The sequence below is a fragment of the Palaemon carinicauda genome, chromosome 25, assembly GCF_036898095.1.
Source record: "Palaemon carinicauda isolate YSFRI2023 chromosome 25, ASM3689809v2, whole genome shotgun sequence".
Classification (NCBI taxonomy): domain Eukaryota; kingdom Metazoa; phylum Arthropoda; class Malacostraca; order Decapoda; family Palaemonidae; genus Palaemon; species Palaemon carinicauda.
This window is the reverse complement of record NC_090749.1, coordinates 23,363,033-23,390,785: the sequence shown is the minus strand read 5'-3', so window position 1 is coordinate 23,390,785 and position 27,753 is coordinate 23,363,033.

The following is a 27,753-nucleotide window of genomic DNA, read 5'->3' as shown; positions in this document are numbered from 1 at the left end:
AGAAGGGCAACCTAGTATTAGTGACCCAGAAAAATGAATATTATTTTATATTTTTTTGCAGATTTTGATCTAAAAACTTACAGTAGGCTACGAAACAAGATATTTCAATTTTTATAATCCAGAAAACACCAAGATGAAAATTGCAGTTTAAATTATTTAGATAAAATTATAGATAAGTGATTTTATTCAAATGTGAAAAGAGATATTGTAAAGGTGTTTTCATTCATGAATTAGTTAAAAGATAAATATTCTTCTTTTTCATATTTCACTAGACAAGTTTTTAAAAATACATTCAAGGTTTAATTCGTTCACAAATGATTAAAGAAATCACAGACATGTTTACATATTATCAATAATAACATTTTTTTTTTCAATAAATTTTGATTAAAATTTATTTCATATAACAAAATTTTAAAGTTCAAATGGTAGTTATACTGTATATTAGGTAATCATTTTAGCACGAGTTATAAATTACTCTATTGAAATACGTTTATTTTTCTATATAATCAGTATATTGATACATTAAGCCTTTAGTTTACAATGTATAAAGTAACTATTTGATACAATAGTGTACATAAAACATATTTTACATTTCTTCATATTATGGGGTAAATTAGAAGGATCTTACAATCATAGATTACACAAAGTAGTGAGTTTGAGCATTAAGAGTATATACTGTGGAAAGATATTATGCTTAACATCTACGATTTACCCAATATGCAAAAGAATTGAACAATCACGTTTAGAATCAATGATTTGTCAACCCTTCAGTCCGAAGGGTATTCAATAATATTAACATCGCTATGGCTATGGTAAAGTAACCTACAATTCAAGCAACTTGATCCGGCTCTTTTTAAAATTCTGATTTCTTTTTCTTTAATTAAATATGTGAATTTTTACTGAATCTTCCACATGATATAGAGATTTTCATTCAAATTTATGAGAAATAATTAAAAACACAAACAAAATTCTTAAAACGTTAAATAGTCCAATATATTCGAAAACATATTATTAGGATGATAAAATATCTTTCCGTCTGATCAAACTCGTCAGGAATTTGCGTAATATTAACTGTTCACTGAGATTGGAGGAAGCCTTCCCTGCTCCATCAGTATTTAATAAGTAAAAAAACTGAAAGATAGAATACAAACGTGAAAACTTTATTTTCGTTTGACTATAACGATGATTAATTTATGCAATTTTCTATAGATTTTACAGAAAATAGAAGAACTCGCAACACAGTTTTCTTTCGTTTCTGTTTTGGCTTTCGAGGGGGACTAAATGAAATCTAATTCTATATCAACCCTTTATCTAAGTTTTTATGTTAATAAATGTTGCATTTTTAATCCTTCTTATTCTATAATGACTTTTGATCTATTTCTAATTATGTTTAAGGGGAAACAGGAAGATCTGCTCTTCTAGTCTTGTGTAAGATTCCATAAAAACAGTTATATTTACGAAAACTATATCACAAATTTTTAATATTGGATTTAGAGGGAGAAAGAAAAGATAGCAAATTGTGAAAAACTATAAAAATCATAGATTATTTTCTTCCTCATTTACTGTGGCAATTCTGTTAGAGAGAGAGAGAGAGAGAGAGAGAGAGAGAGAGAGAGAGAGAGAGAGAGAGAGAGAGAGAGAGAGAGAGAGCAAATGGTTCTGTTCGCTATTTTTGTTTTATCCGTGTGTTCTGAATGATGCATATATAAGTACCAACAGTATTCTTGTAGCTCCAGGTAAAATCAAATCCAAAGAAAATCTTACGGTCTGGCATGAAAAATTAGATACATACAAAAGAATTAAGTGGCATTCATTGGTTGTTACAGTTAATAATTCTAGGTAATCACACCTAAAAATAGGTAAAGAAATGTAATTACAAGCTAAAATTAATGAGGTAAGTAAATTAATGAATTACTTAAACACAAATCAGTCACTTTAAACATCCAATGCTGCATTACCATTTGGAACAGAAAGAAACACAGCAACTCCTTTTCCTAATCATTGGTATTTTGCATAGCTAAAACGCACATACCAGAGCTCAAGGACACCATTAGGGTAGAACTTTCTGGCTAAAAATGTTTGCTTATAGATTTGCCTTTGTTCGTTAAAGGATACCACAAAAATTACGTTCTAATACATATCTTTGCATATCAAAGTTGGGACTTAATCATTCTCCAAAATGGCCATTGTACGAGATTTATGGATGACTTGACCAAATGCTATGAATGAATTTACAAAGATCCAAAATTTCATGATTCCACAAGTCATTGGTGTCTGATCCAGTTTGAAGGACAACTAAAATTTAGAATTTTAAATAATGAGTAGGAAATGATTCCAGGAAAACCTCCATGCTCCGATATCCGAATTCCTGGCTTAGAGAAGTTGAGCACCAACACTCTCACATTCAACAAACCTGAGAGATGCAACAAACACTGTTTGCTAACCATACACATGTTTCTTAGAGATAAAGTTATAATCATTTATATCTTGAAGGGCAACATTTAAATAAGTTTATATCTATTATGAAATAAGCTCACATTAGAGCTGTTAATATAGATATATTTAACCGACTAGAGTTAAGTGATTCCTTTTGCAATGATGTAAGTCGAACTAAGAGGCGTTAATTTTCCCTCTGGAGTCAACTTGAAGGTTTCAAGAGACTGAGAGGAAAGAAAAGAGATTCAGTTTATAACCAATAGTAAACAACACAAAGAGAAAAATTTACTTCTTTTATTAATAGTGAAGCCGTTTTGTAGTAACTGACTACATCGATGAAGGCGAGAGGTTTCATTTAAAGAGAATCTTAATAAGGTTTTCCTTATACTTCAAAGTAGATATGATTCCTTACAAGTAGATCAATTGGAGACGCATCATTATTAGTATTATTATTATCATTATTACTTGCTAGGCTACAACCCTCGTTGGAAAAGCAGGATGCTGTAAGCTCAGGGGCTCCAACAGGGAAAATAGCCCATTGAGGAAAGGGAACAAGGAAAAATCAAATATCTTAAGAACAATAAAAACTTTAAAATAAATATTTTCTATATATACTATAACAACTTTAACATAAAAAGAGGAAGAGAAATGAGATAGAATAGTGTGCCCGAGTGTACCCTCAAGCAAGAGAACTCTATCCCCAGAGAGTGGAAGAACATGGTACAGAGGCTATGATACTACCCAAGATTAGAGAACAATGGTTTAATTTTGGCGTGTCCTTCTCCTAGAAGAGCTGCTTACTATAGATCAAGTGTCTCTTCTACCCTTACCAATAGTTAAGTGGCCACTGAATAATTACAGTGCAGTAGTTGACCCCTTGGGTGAAGAAGAATTGAGGATAGAGAAGAATCTGTAAAGAATAGGCCGAACGATTCATAACTGAATTGTTGCCACTTGACCTACAATAATGAAATCCCAGTTAAATCCAGTTCTCTTTGGGATATATATATATATATATATATATATATATATATATATATATATATATATATATATATATATATATATATATATATATATATATATATATAACACCTTTAGTAAATAATAATCAAACGAAAGCTGAAAAGCAATTAATATTGTTTTTTTTTTATTTCAGATTTCATTCACAAAAAGCTCAATTATGTAAATTAAGAATTAATTTCTGGATATCCATCAACCATTTTGTTCTAGAACCAAGCATTGTTAAATTGTAAATACTGTTATCAAATGCTGTAAGAATAAAATGGATATGTTGGTCTTTTCTGATTCAATGCTGCAAAGCTAGAGAACAATATTAGGTCATTTCAAATCAAGAATGAAATGTAAAATTACTTATCAGTCATTACATCATAATCAATTAAGATGGTTTTCACTATTATGAAAACATATTGGCAAGAAACTAAAATGATTCTGTATTGATATTTATGTTTGAAGAAAACTCTTCGGTTCCATCTTAATCATTTTGTTTCTACTTATTACAACTATAAACACTTTATGATAAAAATCGCTATTTTCTTTCAATTTATTTACCTATTACGTAGTTATTCGGTTGAATAGATTTGAATAAGAAAAGGATCGAGGTATCTTGGGAAACAATGGTTATACTCTTAGTAATTAATTAGGTGGAATCGGCCGGGATGGGGGTAAGTCAGAACAACTGCTGTACCATTATTGAGAGGAACGAGGTGGTTTCTCTCTAAGAAAACAGTTTTCCACTCAATGAATAAGTGCTCAAACCAGATTTTCTTCTTGTTGCATATTTATCCTTAGTTTTAAACTCTGTCTCTCTAAGTTTTGTCCTGAAACCACCGCTGGTACGAGCTTTTTTCATTGAATGTTCATCATAATAAAAAAAAATACGTCAATACTAACTTTGTCAATGAATAATCACACTACCAACTGGCCACAGCAGGCACTATGAAGATATGAAGACTCTCCCACACCCGTTGGTGAGAGAGCATCAGGAGATTATCATATACAATATGATGTATGCATTGTACACCCTAGTGGATACGCGATTATGAAATACTGATAGTCAGCAAATCAGAATAATCATTTCAGATGATCGAATAATAATAAGGATAAGAATATGGAAGTGGGGAATATGGGGAAAGGAAGAGTACCCATGGATACAATTTAATTTATAGCTCAAAGGCAGGTACTCGGATGGGAAAGATTAAGGACAAAGGGAGAAAGAGAAGTACAGAAAAAAGAGAGGGGCAGACCCTCTTGCGATATTAGGGAATTGGTATTGTTATTTTTTTTTCGTCCTTGGTTTTTCGATGCACGAATGATTGTTGTTGGGGTAAAGCCAACACTTGTTGTTGGCACGGGCCTTTCCCTTGGTTGGCCCGTAGAGCTCGAATGATTGGGTTTCTTGAATTCCCAACATCAAGATGTGGTTATTATTGCAACAAAAAATTATTTGTAATTTATGACAATTGATAGTATTTTAAAGGTGCTTTGAATCATTATAAAATTAAAATACACACTCTTAAAAAAATATCAAATGCATAAAAAATGATATTAGTTAATTAACTACAACACCCTCCCCATTCTTTGTGAATTAGAGGCTGACATTTAACAATTTTAAGTGGCCTAAACACAGTGACACATACTACAATAACTAACATGCCTTGGAAACAAATTAAACACACATAATGACCTGACTTTACATAATGGCCAGATCACTGCATATTCGACGAGATCATCACCCCATAGAACCTAATACTGTTACCACACCTATTGCTATATAAGGTAAACGAGTCAGTCAGCATATTTAGGTGAATCTGCTTCACTCCAGAGCAACCAAAATACGATTCCAAGTTGGTCGCGCGATCTGGGAATCTTCACATTGCGCAGCGCCAAATGAAAATATTCCAACACGGTGCAGATTCTGAGATGGGTCGCAACATCGGCATTGACATTAACAATGCCATGCTGTTTTGAAACACAAGAGATGATATACCATGTCTCATATGTCGTTAAAGTTTCCTTAACAACCAAGTAACAAAGCCAAATTTAGTTCACAATGAATGCGTGGGGCTGACCAACCTCAAGGTCATCGCTGTCTTTATTTCCCCGTATAGCTGCCGAAATACCATTTTATGAGGGATTTTCATTAACATTTATCTCTCACTACCATAGATAAACAAAAGACGTCTGCTTTCATTGTGGGGATTTTTATCCCAAAATTTTCCCCTTCCACACAATGCAAATAAACTCCTGAGCACAAGCCAAAACTACAGCCCTGCTTATATCTGTATGCATTAGAAGTCAAGGTGGGACAAGGGATACACAGTGGTGGAAGCATGTGGTTTATTGTGTCCTAAGGTACAGACTGCCCACAGGTTTCCTCTGCAACCAGCTCACTCATTTGGCGCCTGCCCACCATGGGAAAACATATCGTACTCATGCAGGTACTCCATCATCCACACCCGAGATTAATACATGGGTATATATGGAGAGGCAATAATAAAAAATGATAGAGGGATATACGTGGATTAAATTGGACGCACGTGCAAGAATAAGGAGACAGATACATAGCTGTCGATAGTATAAAATGCAGTGTATAGGTAATACATGTTCGTGAAATAATATGAGGAGCAGATACAATATAAATATAAACAGATGCTGCTACAATGTACGTGATTACACGAAAGACGGTATATGGCAGTTAAATATGTCATATGTAGTCATTCATCAATGCTGGCCTTCTTGTACGATGTGATGGGCGTGGCTCCCGTACTGCTTGTAGGCTGGGCGTAGGGGGACTGACCGGTGGCTACTCGAGCGTAAGCAGAGCTGGATGCGTAGCAGGTGTGGCCCGCCCTGGCTGGGGCCCCAATGATGTGAGTCGCAGGTGTTTTCTATTACGGAGGGAGAGGCGACTGCTGCCGTTCAGTCTGACTAGGTATTGTCGGTACAGGAGCGTTTCCGCCACGGTACTGTTATGGTCCTACAGCTTAGTAGCTTGATTCTGCACTCGCACTTGGGAGCCCGGGTTGATGACTGGAAGCGTTCTGGAGGGTCCATTCTCAGTGAGGGCAGCACCGCTGTCAGCCATCTGACATTCTCTTTGCCAGAGGGCTGCCCCCGGTTTTTGTCTACCGTAAGGTTTCAGCGGGCCGTAGGTACACCGTCTCAGAGTTCCTGCCCGCTCCCATCTGGGTGAGTGACTTATTTATTCCACGGAGTGGGTTGTTGAGGTACTGCAACATAGCCCTGAAGGACTTGTTCGTGTTGATGCTGCCGCCGTTGCCCGTGTTAGCCATTATTATCCGCTTCCCGACCTTGACTGCCGCCTCTGCCCTGCCATTGGACTGCAGGTACTAGGCGGATGATAGCCGCACGGACACACCCCATAACTTGAAAAATTTCCCCATTTCCTCGCTTTGCAAATTGGTGCCACAGTCTGTGGAGATTTGCTCCAGGGTCCCCCGCCTGGCAAAGTAGCGACGTAGCTGGTCTTGATGTGAGAGTAGGAGGTGCCGTGGTGGAAGTGGGCTTGCTCCAGCCAACCTGTGAGCCTGTCTGCGAGGGCCATGTACGAGTATCCGTCCTGCTGGAACATATCTGCTACCGTCATCTAGATGGGGTACTCGGGGTGGGCGGCATGATGATAAGTTCCTCCGCAGCCATGGATAGTGCTTGTACGTCGCATTCATCTCACAAGGATCGGTGATACTGCAGGTCCCCCTCGAGTCCAGGCCAGTACACCGTCTGGCGCTCTCGTCTTTGCATCAAGTCCAGGCCTTGGTGCCCCGCGTGTAGGTTGGCAGCCACTTGATGACAGAGAGGCTCCGGCATAACTAGGTGGACGTTGTCCTGTTCGAATTTGTATGTCACTAAGTCTTGGACGATGGCCTGCCTCTCCCTATCACCGTATAAGGGCCGAAGGCATGCAACATCCTTGGACTTCCTGTCGGTCCATTCCCCGGCCAGGACCCTGGCCATGAGCAGTTGATACACGGGGTCGCTGACAGCAGCATGCCTGACACTCTCCTCATCCACGACACGGCTGTTGTGCTCTGCTGCTGCCAAGACAGCAGCCCCTATGGTGTCAGTGAGGTCTTCGTCGAGGTCCATGTCGTGGGGTCTGGGATCGGCTTTCAAGGCGGGGTATCATGACAGGAAGTCTGCCGCACTGTTACGCTTCCACCGGCAGATACTTAACCCTGAATCGGTACTTCGGGGTTTTCTCCTTCAGCCTGAAGAGACGGTGATTGGAGACTTCCATAAGGGCCCGATCCCCCAGCAACTTGGTTAACGGGCGGTGGCCCGTCACGACAGTGAGGTTGGGGCATCCCAGGAAGAACAGCCTCGCCTTATGGAGACACCAGGCTACCGCGGCGGTGAGATGGCGGCTGCTGCATAGTGCCAGGCGGCCCCTGCCCGTGCAGCAGAAGGGTGTGGTGACGGAGCTGCATGCGCAATACTTCTGAAGGATTACAAACCCCATGAACTCTTTGCTCCAGTCGGTGATCACTGCTGTGGGGCAGCTCCTGTCATAGTAGGCCAACCCGTCCTTTGCTAATTGGCAGATCGTGTCCTGGGTGTGATGGAATTTGGTGCGGAGGGCCTCCTCCCAGTTCACTAACTTCCTTGTTGGTTTCTTGAGGAGCTCCCTGAATAGGTTCATGATTGGGGCTGTTGGGGGACAGGCGTCAGCTGATTGACGAATCCATACCACGCCCTTATGTCTGTGATAGAGGGCAGACGTGGCATCAGGAAGTTTTTGATGGCCTCCAAACATTCCTCTGTTAACTTGTAGTCCTCCCAGCCCAAGTTGAAGCCCAGAAAGTCCACTTCTCTTCTTGTGAACTGGAAATTTCTCCGGCTTGAGGATGACATCCTCAACTGCGCATGTTTCGAGGAAGTTGTTAGCGTGCAAGAAAGTCCCTTCAATGATGTCGTCATAGAGCAGGGCGTCGTATACGCACTTATGTTTTCTCTGGATCTCCCGGATGACGTCGTAGAATCGTCGAGTATAAGCAATGCCTGCGGAGCAGTGACCCAGAGGGTTAAGACGGTAACAAAATCTCCCCCAAGGTGTAATGAATGTGGTTAGGTCGCGACTTTCTTCGTCTAGCTCCACCTGGTGGTATCCCCAGTACTCGTCTGCTATGGTCTTGAATGTGTGCTTAGGTAACCCGGACACCATGTCGAATGGGGCAGGGGTGTGGTGTGTCTCCCACAGGCAGGATGCGTTAAGACGCTGGTAGTCGACTGTATGGCGTGGCTGTCCTGACTTCTTGGCGACGACAACCATACGGGCGAACCATTCGGTCGGCTGCCCGCCAGGTACCGCTTCTATGACGCCACGGGCGACATCCTCTTCGAGCTTGGCCTTCACATTCTCTTCCCAGTGATTTGGCACCGATGCTTGGGTGTGGCATGCATAAGGCGTGGCTCCTGGGAGCAGGTGGATGTGGTGCGGTTCCCCCTGCATCACTGGCAGTGGCTTTCTGGATGTGTTAAATGTCGTCGTGGTGAAATGTTGCAGGAGCCAGGCTTCTAACTGAGCCGCATTCCTCCTGGGGCAGCAAGGTCACCTCGGCGGGTCAGGGTGGTACCTGGGCAGCCCGTCTGGCCGTGCCATCGAACAGGCTCTTGTATGCCACCGCTGGGGAGTGGTGCGGGAAATACTTTGGTACCAGCGTCAAGTCCCTGCAGGCGTCCAGCGACAGGAAGAGGCGCTTTGCCGACTGCACGAAGTACACGTGCTGCTCTGTGGTGCAGCCTTGCAAGGTGACGTGGCACACAGCAAATCCAAGGCACTTCAGGGGGAGGTTTGCCACATCCCGGAAGCCAGCATAGGTTGTAAGGGCTGCTGGGCGAACTTGAAGGTGCGACAGCAGGGAGGGGCCAGCCACACATACCTCTGCCCCGGTGACTGCCACGGCAGCAACAGGCACTTGTACTCCTGTGTCGGTGTAAACGACTGTCACCTCCACTATTGGGTGGCGGGAGAGGTTGGCGGCCGCAATAAGCACAGCGCTAGACACAGCACTATACACGTCTGTTGGGGATCCTGTTGTTTTTGCATGGGATTTTCTGCAGCATTTGTAGTGGTGACCCTGCTTGCGGACTTAGCGGCGCATGAGGCTCTGCCTGGGGCGTGGCGGCTGCCGCAGTTCCCGCAGGGTGGGGGTGGGTGTGGGGGACCCCTACCTGTGCCAGCAACAGTTGCATTCAGATGATTTGCCTCAGGTGTCTCGCTGCAAGCCTCGCAAGCAGTTTCCCTCCAATTGCATTGGCATGCAGCGGTGTCGACGCGAGCCGCCTCATAAGCACAGCACCTGGCCCTAATGGCACTAACGCTATTAATGTCGTTGCTACATTGGTACACATGACGACGCATAGCCTCATCACTCAGGCCTACCATTAACTTGGGTAATAACATATATTCGGCTAGATTACACTGACAATGAGGGCACTGGAATTTGCAGTCGGTGGCTTTTTGGGAACACTTTAAATAATAATCACTAAAACTTTCTCCTAGGCCTTTTATCACATTGGAAAAATCGGACCATAACAAAGCACGATTTGTAGAGCGTAACACAATATCACAAATAAAATCCATGGCTTCCGTAGCGGTGAGGTTACTCCATTTCTTTGAGGTTAATCTGGCATTCAGATCTCATTGCAGAGGGGAAGTGCAGTATAGCCTAATGTGGTGGACGACCTCGTGGGACTGTAGTCTGCAAAATTCGATCCAATATTCCATCGACTTCCTCCAGGACCTGAATGCGGCGGGCTTCAGCACAATTTCACACTTCTCCGGGACTGCAGACGCAGGGACACGGGGTGCAGGGGTAGCATGTGTCGTGATCCGGTCACGGAGATTGTTGATCATTTGTTGTTGTGCCGCCATAGCCTGCCTGGCTTCTTGCAGGGCAGGAACGAGCCCACGGGGGACGAAGGGGGATGCGGCTCTTGGGGTGGACTACATTGAATGGCGCTGGAAGGGCATGTTGAGGGTCACGGAGGTCCTTGAGAATCACTGCGCTATATTAGATGTCAAGATGGGACAAGAGATACACTGTGGTGGAGGCATGTGGTTTATTGCATCCTAAGGTACAGACTGCCCATAGTTGATCTCTGTAATCGGCACACTCACTTGGAGCCTACCCGCCATGGGAAAACATATCATACTCATGCAGGTACTCCATCAGTATGTTTTTTTTTACTATTATTTTTTAAACTATTAACCATATGGGAAATAATGAAGTTAGGATTTTATGCAGAATTTGCTATGGGTAATCATTCTTGATTGTGTATAAATCCAGTGAATAATCAAATTCACGCTACAGCAAATAAACTAAGATAAAAAAAGACCCAGGACAAATACGAAGAAGAAGATTCCAATAGCAAAGGGTAGTTGGTAGATCTCGTTCAAGGACGCTATCAACACAACAGTGAACATACATTACATGTCCCAGCCCAGGAGAGTAAGAACTGTAAGTTACACTTCTCGAAGTTTGGGGTGCTTATACCTGAGAGAGAGAGAGAGAGAGAGAGAGAGAGAGAGAGAGAGAGAGAGAGAGAGAGAGAGCATGAAACTGCCCTATGTATCCATTTACTCGTAAAGAAGATTATTAAACTGAACTTTTGTTTTTTATCGTTGAATCCCATTAACAGTCTCGATGAATAGACGTCTCCCTTATATCTCAACAACCTTGACATGATCAGGGTCACCACAGCGCATGCGCATGAATATGCATATATGGCTTTCGCCTTCAGATTATAAAAGAGCTGAATGAAAAGAGTCACATATTAGTTATGCTTTCATGAAGAAAAGGACCGTGTGTCAATTGTTTCACTTCCTAAGTCACTCGTTGGAAAACAACATTTAAGAGCAGGCCTTGTGACGCCATTAGGTTTGTAGTTTTACAAGTTAATTATCTGAAATACTTTAACTCAGAGTTTTTTCAAGAATACAACTTCAATAGTTTGAAGAGTAAATAATGTTAAGGGGGTGACAGTTATAAAAAACGAATTTTGACACATGAAAAATCTACTTTTTGTGTGAGATAGCCATGTCGTCCTGGTAGAAGTTCCTCATTGGTAGTTTCTACTTAGGATATTTCTGAGAGTGATATACCAGAGAAATTTTATCTTAGAGGTATCAATGTGAGACATGCATTCATTCCTATAGCTTCTGGATCTAAGTTTGGTGCTACATACCGGGGAAGCTTCTTCCTAAAGCTCGTTGCAAAGAGATTGATTTACAGTCTGGGATTTGCTCTAGAATTAAACAGAATATTTTGTGTCCAGAGACCATTCTGTTTCCTGAGGCTTAGATCTCGACAGGGCTTCCAACGTCACATTGCGAACCCCCTCGAGGAACTGATGAAAGATGAAATTTCCTCCTTTGCGCTAAAGAGAGAATAGCTAGGATTACATGGTTGATCTGAGGAGATCTGGAGCCCTGTCTGTTGACACAGTGTACTAATGTGTTGTTGTTGATGACCAATTTGATGTATGATTTCGTCTTTGGGTATGGTCTCTTCAGAGTCAGAGACAATGCCATAGCTTACAGAACATTGATGTGAAACATCTGAAATGCAATCAAACACTGACCTTGCACTTTCTTGGAAGACGAGTGTCACCACTCAATCCTTGATCCTAGGCGTCCATGTGAATAGTCACGGAAGGAGGAGGTTACTGTACAAGGATGTAGTTCGATACCCTTTTGGTAGTAGACCACGGCTTGAGCTGCTTCCGCAGTAAGACTGGAGTATTGTGGCGAAGATCTCTCTGAGCATTGGTTGCCTTTCTTCTTCAGACTCTGTTGGCATCTTTGAGTCTTTCTTTCAGTGTTGGGTCTATCACAGCAGCGAACTTTAATGAACCTAAGACCCTTTCCTGTTGCCGTCTAGTGAGTACTTCTGAACAAAAAGTAACCTGACCGAATTTGCGATTTTCTTTCTCTTGCCTTGTGGTAGAGAGATGGTGTATGACTGTAAATTCCAGTGAATTCCTAGCCACTGAAATTTCCAAGCTGAAGATAACATGTACTTCTTGAGGTTGATTCAGAAGACCAGAGATTGTAGGAAGTTCATGGCCTTTTGGGCTGTTCGAAGACATTCAGACTTCGTTGCAGCCCAGACTTACCAGTCATCCAGGTACAAAATCACATGAAGGCCTCTGTTCTGAAGTTATTGGACAACAGCCTCGACTAGATTTGTGAAAATCCTTAGAGTTATACTGGGCCCTAATGGCATAACTTTCAATGCGTAGGCCTATCTTGCCAGTTTGAAACCAAGATAGGTGGAGAAGCGCTGACCTATCGGAAGAGGCCAATAGGCGTCTGTAATTTCTATGGAGATGGTGTAGTGGGGTCCATATTCACGAGATAATTAGCATCTGGAACTTGTCTTTCAGGATGATTTTCTTTAGTGACAACAAGTCCAGAATAGTTTAAAGAGTATTAGAATCTTTCTTGGGTACGCATAATAACCATCCTTGAAAGTTTATGGATTTTTTGCAACGGATGACTCTCTTCCAGAGGTTCTGAACATAATACTCTAAAAAGGGAGTTGTAAGTTGAAAGAACCTCTTGAAGCCTAGCCCTTTTGAGACTGCTGTGAGCACAGGGATCAAACTCCCATTGATCTCTGAACAAGTGAAGTCGTCCCCCTACCGGAAGCTCCTCATTGTTGTTGTGAAAGATGTGCATCTTTAGTCATCTTGCCTCTACATCCTCGGCCTCTAGTTTGACTGCCTCTTCTAGACCTTCCCCTGTTACTGGAGCCCTTCTTCTGGGCTTTGGCAGGGTAGAATGCTGTGGTAGCTCTCTCATACCCTCGGCCTCTAGTTTGACTGCCTCTTCTAGACCTTCCCCTGTTACCGGAGCCCTTCTTCTGAGCTTTGGCAGGGTAGAATGCTGTGGTAGCTCTCTCATACACCAGGTTGAGGGTAGGACACTGAAACATACTGATGGGGAACCATGTAAACAGTCTGAGGGATGGCGGCAGCTGAGGCTGTTGTAACAGGGAAGGATTTCCTTCCCTTAAAGGTACTTCTGGGCTTCTTACCCTTGGGTTGAGGTCCTTCATTGGGGATAAATTTTGATTTAGAGGACATAACTCATTTGTCTATAAGGCTCTTATTCTCCTGAGCTTCTTAGTCCGTGACTTCATTAACTAATTTTTCAGGGATGAGATCCTTCCCCCAGATATTGGAGTCGATCAGTTTTGTAGGTTCATGTCTGATCGTAGCAGTAGCTAGGATGTGTTCTCTACATGCTCTTCTGGCTACGAAGAAAGCATGGGGATCCCTATCAAACATGATTACGTGAGTCTTCGCCGAAACTGGTAAGAGATCAGATATGAAATTGTTTCCAATAAGCATTTCTAGATAAGGTTGGAAGGCAAAAGAGGCTGAAAGTCTCTCTTTAGCTTCCAATTCTCCATTTAATAGAGATTCTGGAATCCTACGCAGTTTCTCGTTTAACTGTTTGCCTTCCGATGTCATTATCTAGTTTTCCAACAGTGAAGATTTTTTGGATGTCCTTCTAGTTATTCGAATCATAAGGACTGGGAATGGCCTGCTCTCCACTATTGCTTTCATCACGGCCTTTAAGCTTTTAGAGACAAAAGGGGAGACAATATCCTTGAGTGCCACAAAGGTGGCCAGTTTCCGGCCAAAAGCAGGAAGTTTGGTATTGGTGAATTCAGCAATCTTTAACTCCCTAATCAAAAGGGATTGAGACTTGCTATGGTCCAGAAGAATTGTTTGCTTAGGGATCGTATCATCACTAATGGACGTTTCCGAGTTAAGCTTTATGTAGAAGTAAAGAAAAATATTGATTGATAGAAAGAATTCTAAATCCGAAACTAGCTAGGGACCCAAACTATCCTCAATATGGAGTAAGCCTTTGGTTAAGGCCATAAGCTCAAAGCTGAGGAAGCCTTAGTAAAAGGTGCCTTATTTCAAAGCTACTAACCTCGCTGTTAGGTATGCTTAACAGTGTTTATATTTGGCGGATAGGTTCTCCATAATAGCTTTCATGAACGCCATTAGTTCCAAGTTACTAGGAAGTGAAGGTTTGTCTAAAGTCTGAACCAGCGTGGAGAAGGAAGCTGGTGCTTGAGCAGCAGTAATGGGGGAAAGTAAAGATGCAATGGGAGCTGTACTCACATGATGTATATCCAATGATTCTTCTGAGGCTTCCGTGGTCACCAGGATCCTCTCCCTCTCTGATGACACAGGAGAAGTAGTCAACATGTCAGCGTCCAGACTAATAACTTGCAGAGCGTCTCGAACTTCCTCATCCGCATGATCTGTGGATACCGTCGGGAGTTGAACCATTGGTAACTGATTACCAAACACAGAGGTGTCCTCAGCCTTTGGAATGAGAAGGTCCTTCAGTTCCAGAGAATGAAGATGAGACTCATCTTGTTGAATGCTCTTCTGGAAGCTTCTTAGGCAGTGTCAGAGCATCATTCGACTTTGATCTCGAACATCCAAGGAGACGTCAGTGGCATGAATGCCGGTGTGAAGGAGATCTGTGAAAATCTGGCACTTCGTAGGTTCCCAGATTGCAACAGATCCCTTGGAAAGATCTCTTGGAAACACAACAATCAGCAGGTTTCTGGTAGGTCTTGTGGCCACAGGGTTGACTTGACCCGCCTGGTACAGGTGACCATTGAATACTCCATGTGATCAGCAACCTGTAAAGAAGAGACATTTCAATGAGAACATATCATTAAAAATTATATTTTCTAAAAATTAGTTTCACAGAACCCATCCTAAATTAAATGAACCTACTACCTAAAAAATAGATAGAGACTGAACCTAATCAGAACACATGCCAAACAGCTCAGAAATCTATAGAGATTTAAGAAGCAAAATACAATAACAGTGTGGTAGGAGTATGGAGTAAAGGTTCATATCAAAGGGACACCCGAACCTCCAAAGTAGGTCTATCAGAACAACCTAAGAGGGCAAGTTCACTCATCATACTGCTTAGACCAGCAACAGCTGCCCCCAAGGCGGCATCAACTGCGTTAAGGCGACAACTATTTCTAGTAGCCAATAATAGACTGACTTGCCAATATCTCAGGCATGTCAACACAAGGCAGTAGACGCACTGTAAAGTCAACAGGGGGAGAGTGAAAAATCCCATAGTGATGGGTCCAGACTCAGGGGAAGTACAGGAAAGAAAGTCAGCTCATAAATGAACCTATCAAGACCTGATCATTAACTTATGAAAAGTAGGGGTGTAGCCTGGAAGATAGTGAGAGCAGTACAAGAGCCAGGGAGCTAAGAATTAGAAATTCAAAGGATGTCCTGACAACCAGGCAGGATCCAATTGACCAACTTAGGATGTCAATTTTCCTGAGATGTGGGATAAGGCTGCAGCTGAGGCAGCAGATGGAGTGATGTATAGCCAACACAGAGCCAGTGCTAAAACTCAAGCTGACAATACAGGAAGCAGAGTCTAAGGCCACACCTTTGTCTAGATAGGCTAACCAGGCAAGGGAGTCAATACTTCATAGCAAGAGGGACATAGTAGAGGAAGGGAGGCTGCAGACATAGAACAGGCTCTGGCAAGGCGGCAAAAGAGGACCCAAAGGGGACCAACTCTAAACCTAGATAATGTTAGGCCATAGGGAGAACTGTGCAGGCAAGCCTAGCCTACCCAACGGGTGAGGGAAAGCTCAAAAGCTAGGATAAGAGAACTAGACAAGAGGAACATAGTTCCAAGTACGGTCAGGCTATGATCTAACTAGGAATGGGAAGGGGCAGAGATAGCACCCAAGGGTGGTCTCTAAGGTGACAGAGAGATTTTGACCAGGGGAGGAGAAAATCTCACCTATCTAGGGCCAGGAAAAATAGCCTAAAAGTAGGCATACTAACTGGCGCAATGATAAGTGAAGAAAGGGGTGGTGATGGGAGACTCAGAAAATGGTGAGGCGGAATAACAGGAAGATCAAAAAGCGACATTAGAACAGCAATAGTGTTCCAGGGGGTCTGCCGTGATAGGGCACAGAGGACAAGTCCTCATAACCAGGCATAATAATGATTAAGGCGACACAAGAGGATCTACTAGTTAGCACCAGAACAGTCAGTAAAGCATTCCAATGGGTAAAACTAAGTAGACACAGGGAACAGCATCCCAAGACCTGTGCCACCTTGCTAAACATATAGGCTAAGTGAAAAATGAAAACTGCCCACCTAGGGCAACTGAAAAGACTAGCCAACTCTCAGAAGGACCTTCAAGTTCGCAGCTGCCTGCCGTGACGAATCACCACATGAGAGGTAAGAAAGTCTCACCCAACCAGTAAGGTTACGTGAAAGAAGAGGGGGATGGTGCAAGAGTAAAAATAACCAGGCATGGCAGCTAGCAAGCATATGATACCCCAAGTCAATGCTGATAAAAACACCCAAGAAACACCAAGGATTGATGTGGGAATGCTATAAACATACCACATCTTAAAAGAATAACGTAAAAAATATTCTTCCAGTGATATAACAAAATAACTAAGCATTTCTGAGCAATTTTGTAACATGATGCAATGGCACTGACCGCATGCCGGAATCAAAGAAATGAAAGCGTTGATACCTTAGAGGTAAAACTCCTCTGGTATATCACTCGCAGAAGTATACCAAGTAGAAGGTTTAATGTTAAGTTCAACTATTGTACACGATGTAGATTATGCAAAATGTACCAATAAACTTTACTATATAATAAGCAAAACATTAGTGGCAATATAAAAATAATAGCCAGCAAAGAGAAAACAAAACTATATTTAAGATTTATCATATCATATATATTTACAGCATTACACAGAAATCCACCGAATGCTCACAGCACACGAAAACTAATGGATAAATATACAAAGTTGTTACTAAGCTGGATGAGTTGTCTTTCCAAACTTTTATAAAGCAAGGGACAGATGGCATGGAGTAGTTTCAGATATAAAATGTTGACAGAAAGAGATATGGCTTCTGATTCTAATGATGAATGTTGATTCACTCTTTTTTGTCTTCTTCAAACTACTTTATCGGTGTGTGCCTCACTAAAGTCCAGAGTCACAGAGGGTGTAGCTGAAGAATGTCTCCAAACACGAGCAGTGTTCAGTCAGGTTTCTCTCGTTTCTGCCTTCACCTGTCCTATTATTCATTAGTCGCAAATAAGCTCCCGCGCCGTCAACAGCTCCTCTCTATCTCTCTCTCTCTCTCTCAGTGATCGGCTCTAAGTAAAATTCTCATTGCGGTCACCGTAGAGTATCGCCACCATGTCCGTCTTCTACCTAGGAGAATGGGCATGGGACTTATATCCAGAAGCTGACCAACACTGCAGGGACCGTTACAACGATCCCGAATGTGACTGCGACTGTTGTACATTGTATCAGAATCGATATGCTCACCTGTTTAACACTGTAGGCCTTCGAACAACTAATGTGGAAGACAAAACCCTAATTGACCATCATGTCAGGTGCAGCTGCAAGGGGTGCAAAGTCGCGCCTTCACCTGTCCTATTATTCATTAGTCGCAAATAAGCTCCCGCGCCGTCAACAGCTCCTCTCTATCTCTCTCTCTCTCTCAGTGATCGGCTCTAAGTAAAATTCTCATTGCGGTCACCGTAGAGTATCGCCACCATGTCCGTCTTCTACCTAGGAGAATGGGCATGGGACTTATATCCAGAAGCTGACCAACACTGCAGGGACCGTTACAACGATCCCGAATGTGACTGCGACTGTTGTACATCGTATCAGAATCGATATGCTCACCTGTTTAACACTGTAGGCCTTCGAACAACTAATGTGGAAGACAAAACCCTAATTGACCATCATGTCAGGTGCAGCTGCAAGGGGTGCAAAGTCGCCTCTACCAAGGTCCTAAAGCATTTCAGGACCGCGAAATCAGCTACCAGGGAAATGACTACACCCCCTCCCAAAAGAAGGAAGAGCCCTGAATGTCCTTCACCAGCGCTAGTACCAGCCCCACCAACGCCACTTGTGACTCCAAGGACAGAGAGATCTTACTTGTCAGTCCCTACAACTCTACAGCAGTCAGTTACAACAGCAGCCACCTCTCCTACCTCTGTGCCTTCCAATGGCATGGAGACTGAACCTGTTGCGACCCAGGGGAACCATTCAGCAGACTATAACTGCACAGACTTCCTTACCAAACTCCTACAAGAAGCCTCAACCATTTCTGCAAGCATTCTAGTTTCACAGCCCAAGAAACCTCTGCCAAAGTTTCGACTTTTACCGATGGACAGCTCCGTCTCTTACGCCTTAGTTGCTGCCATAGCTGCAAAGCCTGGCATGCAGCTCACTGCCAGACCAAACAGGAAAGATGATTTAATAATCATCCCCAAAGACCTCGAGATAGCCAGATCCCTCCAGGAGGAGCTATCTTTAACATTGCTGGACCCTGCATTTATCCAGAGGAAAGCAGTGATCACTAGGTCTCCTATAACGATGGCTATCTCCATTGCCACATCATGCAGCAATATCGACTGTGTGGTACGCTGTATGAGTAAAGACGAGGTCCCTCTGAGAAGACTCATAGCCACCTTCCTCGGTCCAGTGACCACCTCACTGGATCATGGAGTCTGAGGGACTTTCCCCATCGAAGAGTATACACCAGAGCCTCTTAGATGCTACAGGTGCCAGAGTTTCGGCCATCACAAGGAGGAGTGAAAAGGCCCTATCATCTGCAGTGTATGCAGCCAGTGCCACTGCTCAGAAGTGTGCATAAAAGCCCACAAAGAAGGAAAGCAGACAAAACCCAAGTGCTCCAAATGTTCCAGGCCTCACCATGATTGGAATAAGCGCTGCCCAGAACGACTAAAGAGGATAGCTGTAATGAAGAACACCTCATCTCTAAAATTGCATAAACCACCTACAATCCAGCCACCTAAAGACCAGCGATCTCCTCGCCAGAGGAGACAACGACAGCTGCCTACTGAAACTGTTACTGTACCAGCCACCCAGCCGCAACCAGCACCACTTCCTAAACCCAAATCCAGGGTTGCCAACTCAAATTCTCAAATGTCGCTAGATAGGCTTGCAAAAGTAGCTAAAAAGTAGCTAAAGTCATATGGAATTTCTCTAAAAAAAGTAGCTAAAAATAGAATACTGTAAAAAGGGCAATGAATTAACAGATATTGTCACATTTTTTTAATGATATTTTAACATACCAGTAGTACAATTATTTGAACTTGTTGTGATGAAAAGAGGAAATAAATTTTACTTATTTAGGAATAATGGAAGAAAAATTAATAATAATTATTAATAAAAAGAAAATAAATTTGTAAAATAAATTATTCAAAAAATTCAGTACTTAATACAATAAATTTCAAACAAGTAATGCTATCCTTTTCATAAACAAAAAATAAGATTCTTAATAATTGTTCAATAATTACTCAAAAATTATTTCATCCCAATCCATCAATGCCTCTTCGATTTCATGTTCTTGGGATGTGCTGGGTTTTGGAGAGACTGGATTTTCATATGACTTCAACGTCCCTATTTTTTGTACCACACTATCAGGGAGTTGATAATCATGACAACATTTTCTGTGTCGCCGTAATCCATATTTTATGCTTAATATAGCATTCACAGTCTTTAATATTAACCGATTTCGTGGTTTTGTTTTAACACAATTCATGTTACTAAATAACCTTTCCACATCGGCATTTGAATGTGGTAAAGTCAAGATTTTCAAGGCCAGCTGACAAATATCATAAAAGGGATTTTCACCAGTAGCATCCCTGTACCTTCCTATTTCTATCCAAAGATCTATTGTGTTTGAGGTTTCCGTCCACTTCACATGATGTAGTTTTTTCCATTGGAAATCAATGCGTGTGATGAGTCCAGCATCATTTTCAAACATTTTTGCCAAGTCAATTATGCTATTTTTTCTCGGCTGCAAACATTCACTAGCACTAAAAGATGACATAGACTTGAGTACATTAATATTATCTGGCAAACGTTGACGAATTTGTTGTATGAAATTTACCAGAAACTTAACACACCTTCCACGAATAAAACTGTCCTTTTCTGGTGGAAACTTACACTCTGCCATTTCATTCTCAAATGCATACCCAAGGTATGGTTTTGGATCTAGACATTCTTCAATGTTGGTACTTAGAGTAATTTTTTTTCCTGGAATGAGAATTTTTGAAGTCATTGAGTCATGCAAATGCAAAAGATCATTCATCAACTTTGTTGGGTCACTGATCTCGGCTTCAAATTTCTTATTCACCGTCTGAATTTCACCCAGTATTGGTTTAAAAAACAAAAGGTATGCATAATTGGAATTATCATTGTACATGTTATAAAGTAGTTCTGCTGTGTAACATCTTTCAGACAACTTAGCAATTTCAAAAAGTTTCTTTAGTTCAAGCCATTGGTCTACGATTCTCGTTATTGCTGTCTCAATAGACATCCATCTTGTTTGACTTACCTGAACTAATTTCAAAGGCTCGTGTCCATCATTAATCAGTGCATAAAGTTCCTTGTACTTTGACTGTCTGAGAGCTGAATGGGAAAACCAATTATTAGTCTCTTTAATTAAAAATTCTAAATTCCTAGGTAGAATTTCACTTGCAGCATGAGATACTGCCAACTGCAAGGAGTGGCATACACACCTAATTAATATTAGATGAGGAATTTCTTCTTTCAACTTTGCATGGACACCATTATTAACCCCTATCATAACCGAAGCGTTATCAGTCCCAATTGCAATTAGCTTTTGTAATTCTAATCCATGATTCTTTATTGATTTCTTTGAAGCTTCACATATTGCTTCAGCATTGCATTCCTGAAGTTCAACTAAGTCCAAAAAACTAACCACAATCTGTTGCTTTCTTTCAGAAAAATATCTGATTACAATGCCTAATAATTTAGTAACTGAGATATCATTGCTCTCGTCTATCAAAAGACTATACGGACTGCTTCCAATGTCTATCTTCAAATCTTCAACAAAATGGGGGGCTATCACATTAGAAAGAACTGCACTACACTTCGTTCTTTTCAATTTCAAATCCTTGCATCCTTTACTTTCAGGAAAGCACGATTTACACAAATCACTTAAGTGGTCAACCACTCTTATACTGCAATGCTCTGCAATAAAAAGGGTCATTCGCCCTTCTACCCTCCTAGACTCATCATCCACCTTCTTGAAAGGAAGGACAGTTTGTCTTTGAGCACTGAAAGGCTTTTCCGTATTTAGATGTTTCTGAGTGTTGCTGTGTTTGTTTATGTCACTTAACTTGGCAGCTATTGTACACTTACAATATTTACAAAAACATTTTCTGTCATCACCCTCTATTTTATTTAACCAATTTTTAAATCTAGAGTCTTTTAGCCATTCTTCGCGAAAACGTTGGGTGTATTGCTTTCCCATGATTTTTAATAGCCTAAAAATAAAAAGAATATTTAGTAAGAGATTTCATTTTTCCAGGCTACTATAGATCTGCAGTTGTATTGATAAACAGAGAAGCTAATGCATATTAATAACAAGAGACAAGTGCACGCACCGGTACACATCTCAGCATTGGACAAATACACAAGCTCAATGAGCAAAAATCATAACTAGAGTCTGTAGTGTCCATCTGCATGCCAAGTTAAAACATCATAGCTTTAATGATTGCTGAGATATTGCAATGCCTAAACAGGAACCCCATTGTTGAGGGTGTTCAGCATCTCTGATGCAGAATAGTCATGAAACCATGAGGTTGCGCATCTAGGATATATGATCTGGCTGCAAATTACAACACTGTCACTGTAACTTTAATAGTTGCTGAGATTCAATCTGGACACAAATATTTTAAGAGATATACTTACTTTCTCTCCCCCATATATATATATATATATATATATATATATATATATATATATATATATATATATATATATATATATATATATATATATATATATATGTGTGTGTGTGTGTGTGTGTGTGTGTGTGAAATAGGCCTATTTATGCATTTGTGTATGCCGTGTAATGCAAGAGCTCCTTTGTTTATCAAAAACTTCTAAGAATAAGTTGATTATATCACTAAGTAACAGATAATCTTACACAGCGGCAATTATAAAAACACTATTAATCCTGAAGTTCCGAACGTGAGTCGTGACTGACTACGTGATAATGAGTAATAGTAGGTAGGCTGGGCATTGGTACGAATCCATACGAGAATATTTAGAAGTAATATTGAACATGTACTCTACGAGATCGCTACCGTGCTACGGGACTTACACGTGAGTCGTGACTGACTACGTGATACTGAGTAATAGTAGGTAGGCTGGGCATTGGTACGAATCCATACGAAAATATTTAGAAGCAATATTGAACATGTACTCTACGAGATCGCTACCGTGCTACGGGACTTACACTTGTGTACTTTTGTATTCATGTTTATTTTGGGAATGTAGGTCTTAATTTAGGCACTTTCGACTATTTTACTTTTTTTTTTTCATTGAATAATGAAAATAACGCAAAATTTCGTAAGTAATTAAAACTTACTAGAATTCTCCAGATTTGTCGCTAGATTTTAACGGAAATCTCTAGATTTGCTCCTTGTCGCTAGTGGCCAATAAATGTCGCTAGATGACATTCAAATTCTCTAGATCTAGCGACAAAATCGCTAAATTGGCAACCCTGCGCCAAATCCTCCAACTCACCTCAATCCCTGACTCAACAAGTTGAGTCTATGTCCTTAGAAGACCTTAACCCCATTGCCTTTAAAATCCTCACCCGAGTCCCGTCCCTAACCAGTACTCCCACCTTTTCGGGTTACTTCCCTCCCTTTTATGTCTAATGTCAAATCCCTCCTTAAGTTATTCATCCTCCACCTTTTCATGTTCCAGTTACCCTTTCAAAACTCACCCTTTGCTTTTTAATGTTGCAGTTTCAGCCTCCCGTCTCTTTCTAGATTAATATACTCTTACAGGCTGTCCAACGACAATAGCCCATGTCTTGCTACAGGCATGGCAATCTGCACAGAACCGAACCTGTCTATTATATAAGGAACAATACTCTAAGGAATTCTGAAGCATTAAGACAAACATTATGCAATAGCCAGGTGCCAGGAACCCACTCTGCAATCATCCTGTTGACCTCACATTCGTCGGACGACTGGCGCAAACTACAGTAGTTATGAGAGGTATCTAAAACTCCCAGTGCACACCAACAACCTCAGGGCCAAATAGCCAGTCACATTGAAGATCTATATGATGCAAGGGAACACTAAGATTGGCACCAACCCCATGAACGGGAGCATACTTCTCAATAAACAAATGTTCATTCACAGGGACAACTTTCCTCTAAACGAGTGACTGGGCACAACCTGTATCACGCATGATACAAATAGGGTGTAGTGAACCATCATCAACAGCAACAAACCCCTTAGCGGTGTATGGTTTGTAAACCTTAGCAACGGGTCTGGAACAAACACTGGAATTAACAGGCTTCCTGTCAAAAAAACCTGGTCATTTATAGTGTTAACCTCTACTGGTAGCACATCATAACGAGACTTTGATAGAGTTACAAGAGCCACACTTTTATCTTCTTTCCTTTTCAACTTAAAACATTCAGACACTGTGTGACCTGGTTTCTTACAATAATTACATACTACAGAGCTGTTAGAAATAGATTTGGTATCAAAAGTACTGTTTTGAGACTTGACCTGCGAATCAGAATTAGACCTTTGATCTATATCATCAGTACCTGTATGCTTATCTGTATCCCTATAGTCTTTTGATTTATTAAACCTTTTATCATTAGACCTAGACTCTCTGTGGGTCAGTACATAACCATAAGCACATACAGCCGTTTTGCACAGGGTAGATAACTTTCTTTCATTTGAGTAAACCTTAATGTTCTCACTAACACGATTCTTAAACTTTTCTATTAAAACAGTTTTTCTCAATCAATCAAAATCATCCCCGCACTCTGCTGCTTTACACCATTTATCAAACCAATCTGATTGTTCTTTACTAAATTCTACATATGTCTACTTATCTTGTTTTGTCCAACTCCTAAACTTCATCCTACAAGCTTTGGGCATTAATTCATAGGCTTATAAAAAAAGCCTTTTTCAAGATTTCATAATCATATACTCTATAGGCTACACAGGAATAGAAGCATAAACATTTTGTGCCCTACCTAACAAAACTCCTTAAAACATATAAGCACAAAATTCTGCTGACCACTAGTTGGCTGTAATACACTTGCGTTTCTTAGCTTTTGTCTCAAAACAGACTAAATATTCATCTAAATCCTTTTCATTAAAAGGAGGTACAACTCGATCTTCCTTACAAATGACTTTCCCAGATTTATCAGAATCATTAGAACTAGTCTGCTTAATTTTTTCTAGTTCTAACTATTTTTTAACATTAAGCTCATGAAACTTTATCTTAGCTTCCCTATCCTTGGCTCTCTCCTCACTTGTAATTGTTCACGTTCTAAATCTGCTTCTTTTCTCTCGCTCTCAGCCTGAGCTTCTAATTTTTTCTCTCTTAAACGAGCTTCTATTCTAAGACTTTCAAGTTCCACAGCAGGTAAATCAGAACACACTGATTTTTTATCAATCGTATCAAACACATTCTGAGGTAACACATCATCTTTAACATAAGGTTTAACTAATCCATGTTTAATATCTCCTTTCTTCGTTGAATTTTTACCATTAAGCTCATGATGTTTGCCTAAGCTCACTAAGCTAGATTTCTTGAGATCACTTAACTTCTCAAGTTGTGGATCCTCACAAAATTCGTCAAAAAACTCGATTGTATTAAACTGCAGCCCAGGAAGCAATCAAGAGTACAAAAATGGTAGGGGCGCAGACCTACTACAATAATAGTACTGTAGATCCTAGTATTCAGACAACAGGAGCTGCAGTATATTCTAATAACTTTTCGGCCTGCTGGAGAACATCCAACTGGATTCCCAGTCACATTGGGATATCAGGGAATGAGAAAGCAGATGAGCTAGCCAAAAGCACCAGACGCATAGACAGAGTATAGGTACAAATGGGCCACGGATATGGTGCCGACCCCATTGACAGACGCACGTCAAGGGAGCAGGCTATATGCATCCACGGACTCAGGCTGGGGTATAAAGCAAGTTGGGAGATAATATAGAATAATAATGAAAGACCTTGTAAATATTGTGACGTTACACTGCAACAGGCCCTCCTGCACTACCTGCTAGAATGTAGAGAAAAAGCATAACTGAGAGATAACCTTCAAGCGGACATCAACTCGTAACACGCCAGGAGGACTGCAGCCACATTGGTAAAAGCAATTGTCAAAAACAGAAATCCACAGACAATTGCTGTCAAACCTACCTCCACTGAGGTAACAACCTCTGAAACCCTCATCAAAATCCATCTCATCCCCTCGCTGTAAGGCCCTAAACATATTATCCCCTGTATTTTTCCATAACTTTTTCTACTACCAAAATATTCTGCAGGGACTCTAGTGAGTAAAGGGTTAGACAACCCTACCTGCAACCTTTTTCAACGTTCTAAAGGACTTACAAACCTTTCAATCTACCACTACCGGTGACATAATGGACCACTTCCACTACCACCTTTATCCTTCCTCTATTCGCATCTGTCTCTACAACTAAAAACCTTTCAAATTTCCTTTTGTTTAACAGCCAACCAGTATTCTATAGGTTATCTGCGTGCCAAATAGGGGAAAGGCCTGTACCCACAGGAATTGTTGGCTACAATACAACGAACGAACGAAAGTTGTTACCAAGTAAGACGAGTTGACTTTCCAAACTTTTATAAAGCAAGGGACAGATGGTGTTGTGTAGTTTCAGATATAAACTGTTGATAGGAAGAATTATGGCTCCTGCTCCTAATGGTTAATACTGATTCAGTTTTTTTTGTCTTCTTCAAAATACTTTATCGGTGGGTGTAGTCACTAAAGTCCAGAGTCACAGAGGGTGCAGCTGAAGAATGTCTCCAACACAAGGAGTGTTCAGTCAGGTCTCTCTCGTTTTTGCCTCCCCCTAATCTCTAAAATGGGGTGCCACTGTAAGAGCCTGTGTCCAGCACAAGGCTGTACACTCTAAAAAGCAAGCAATGATCTTTCTGTCAGCTCATGAACTCTTCTACCCAGCACAAGGGATGCCCAGCTCCCTGCCAGTTTAGAGGCAGATATTTTCAGCGCTGACATACACTGTTGACTTTCTAATAAGCTCTTTTAGCAGAACCTTAATCTATTTTTTTTTTTTTTTGCTATAGCAAGGAGCACCAGCATTGTCAAGACTTTTTTTATGTTGACAGGAAGAAATGCAAGGAATGCACTGCATACTATGATCACAAGGGGAAATCTGTGTTCTTTGCTCTCAAGCTGGCTACAGAGCTGGGCTTTCAGCTGGATTGGGACTGTGTCCAGCACAAGATATTGTGCAGTTGCAATGATTACAATCTCTACCATAACATCATACATCAACTTGTCACAAGAAGGAATAGGGAGCCTTCGTTGCAAATGGAAGCCCTATCACTGAAGCTCATCAACATTGAGATCCCACAATTCTATACCCCAGGAGTTCTCCAGAAGATACTGAAGAACCTGGGCAGGCCACCTAGATAGCTCAGTTTTAAATCGAATCCAGATATCGAATGCATAAAGGCTACACCTAATAGATATTATCAAGAACGTGGTCTTCCTGTTCTCGACCCCTCTCCTCAACCAGTGAGGATACCACCTGTCAAGAAGAAAAAGAGTGGAATAAAAGTGAAACCACGTACTGCCACCTCCACTGCCATACTACCTACTAACACTCTAAAAACTGAAGAAGAAGCGTCAGCCATGGCCCTGGATCCTTCTTAAGATATTCGCCCTCCTGCTCAGGCTGAAGCACATCAGTGACTGCAATTGCACATCCTGCCTAACACAGCTACTTTCTGAAGTCACTGCCACACTCACCCCAACTGTTGGGCCTACTCCAGAACTTGCAAAAGCCACTGCCACACTCACTCCAACTGTTGACCCTGCTCCAAAACCACGGCCCACCTCTATGGATCCAGAGCACCTGCCAGAATTCAAGTTACCAGCTGTGGAAGGTGTACCTTCCTATACAGCAGTTGCTGCCATTGCCGCCTCAAACCCGGGAATAAAGATCTCTGTCGGAGCCATTCTAAAGGGTGACATGATCATTTAACATAAGGATCAGGATGTCAACAGGCTTTTTCATAGGGAGACCTCCCTGGCCTATCTTGATCCTGCCAGGAAATTGAGGAAAGCAGTTGTTTCCAACTATTCTGTCAATATGCTACTGTCCTTCATA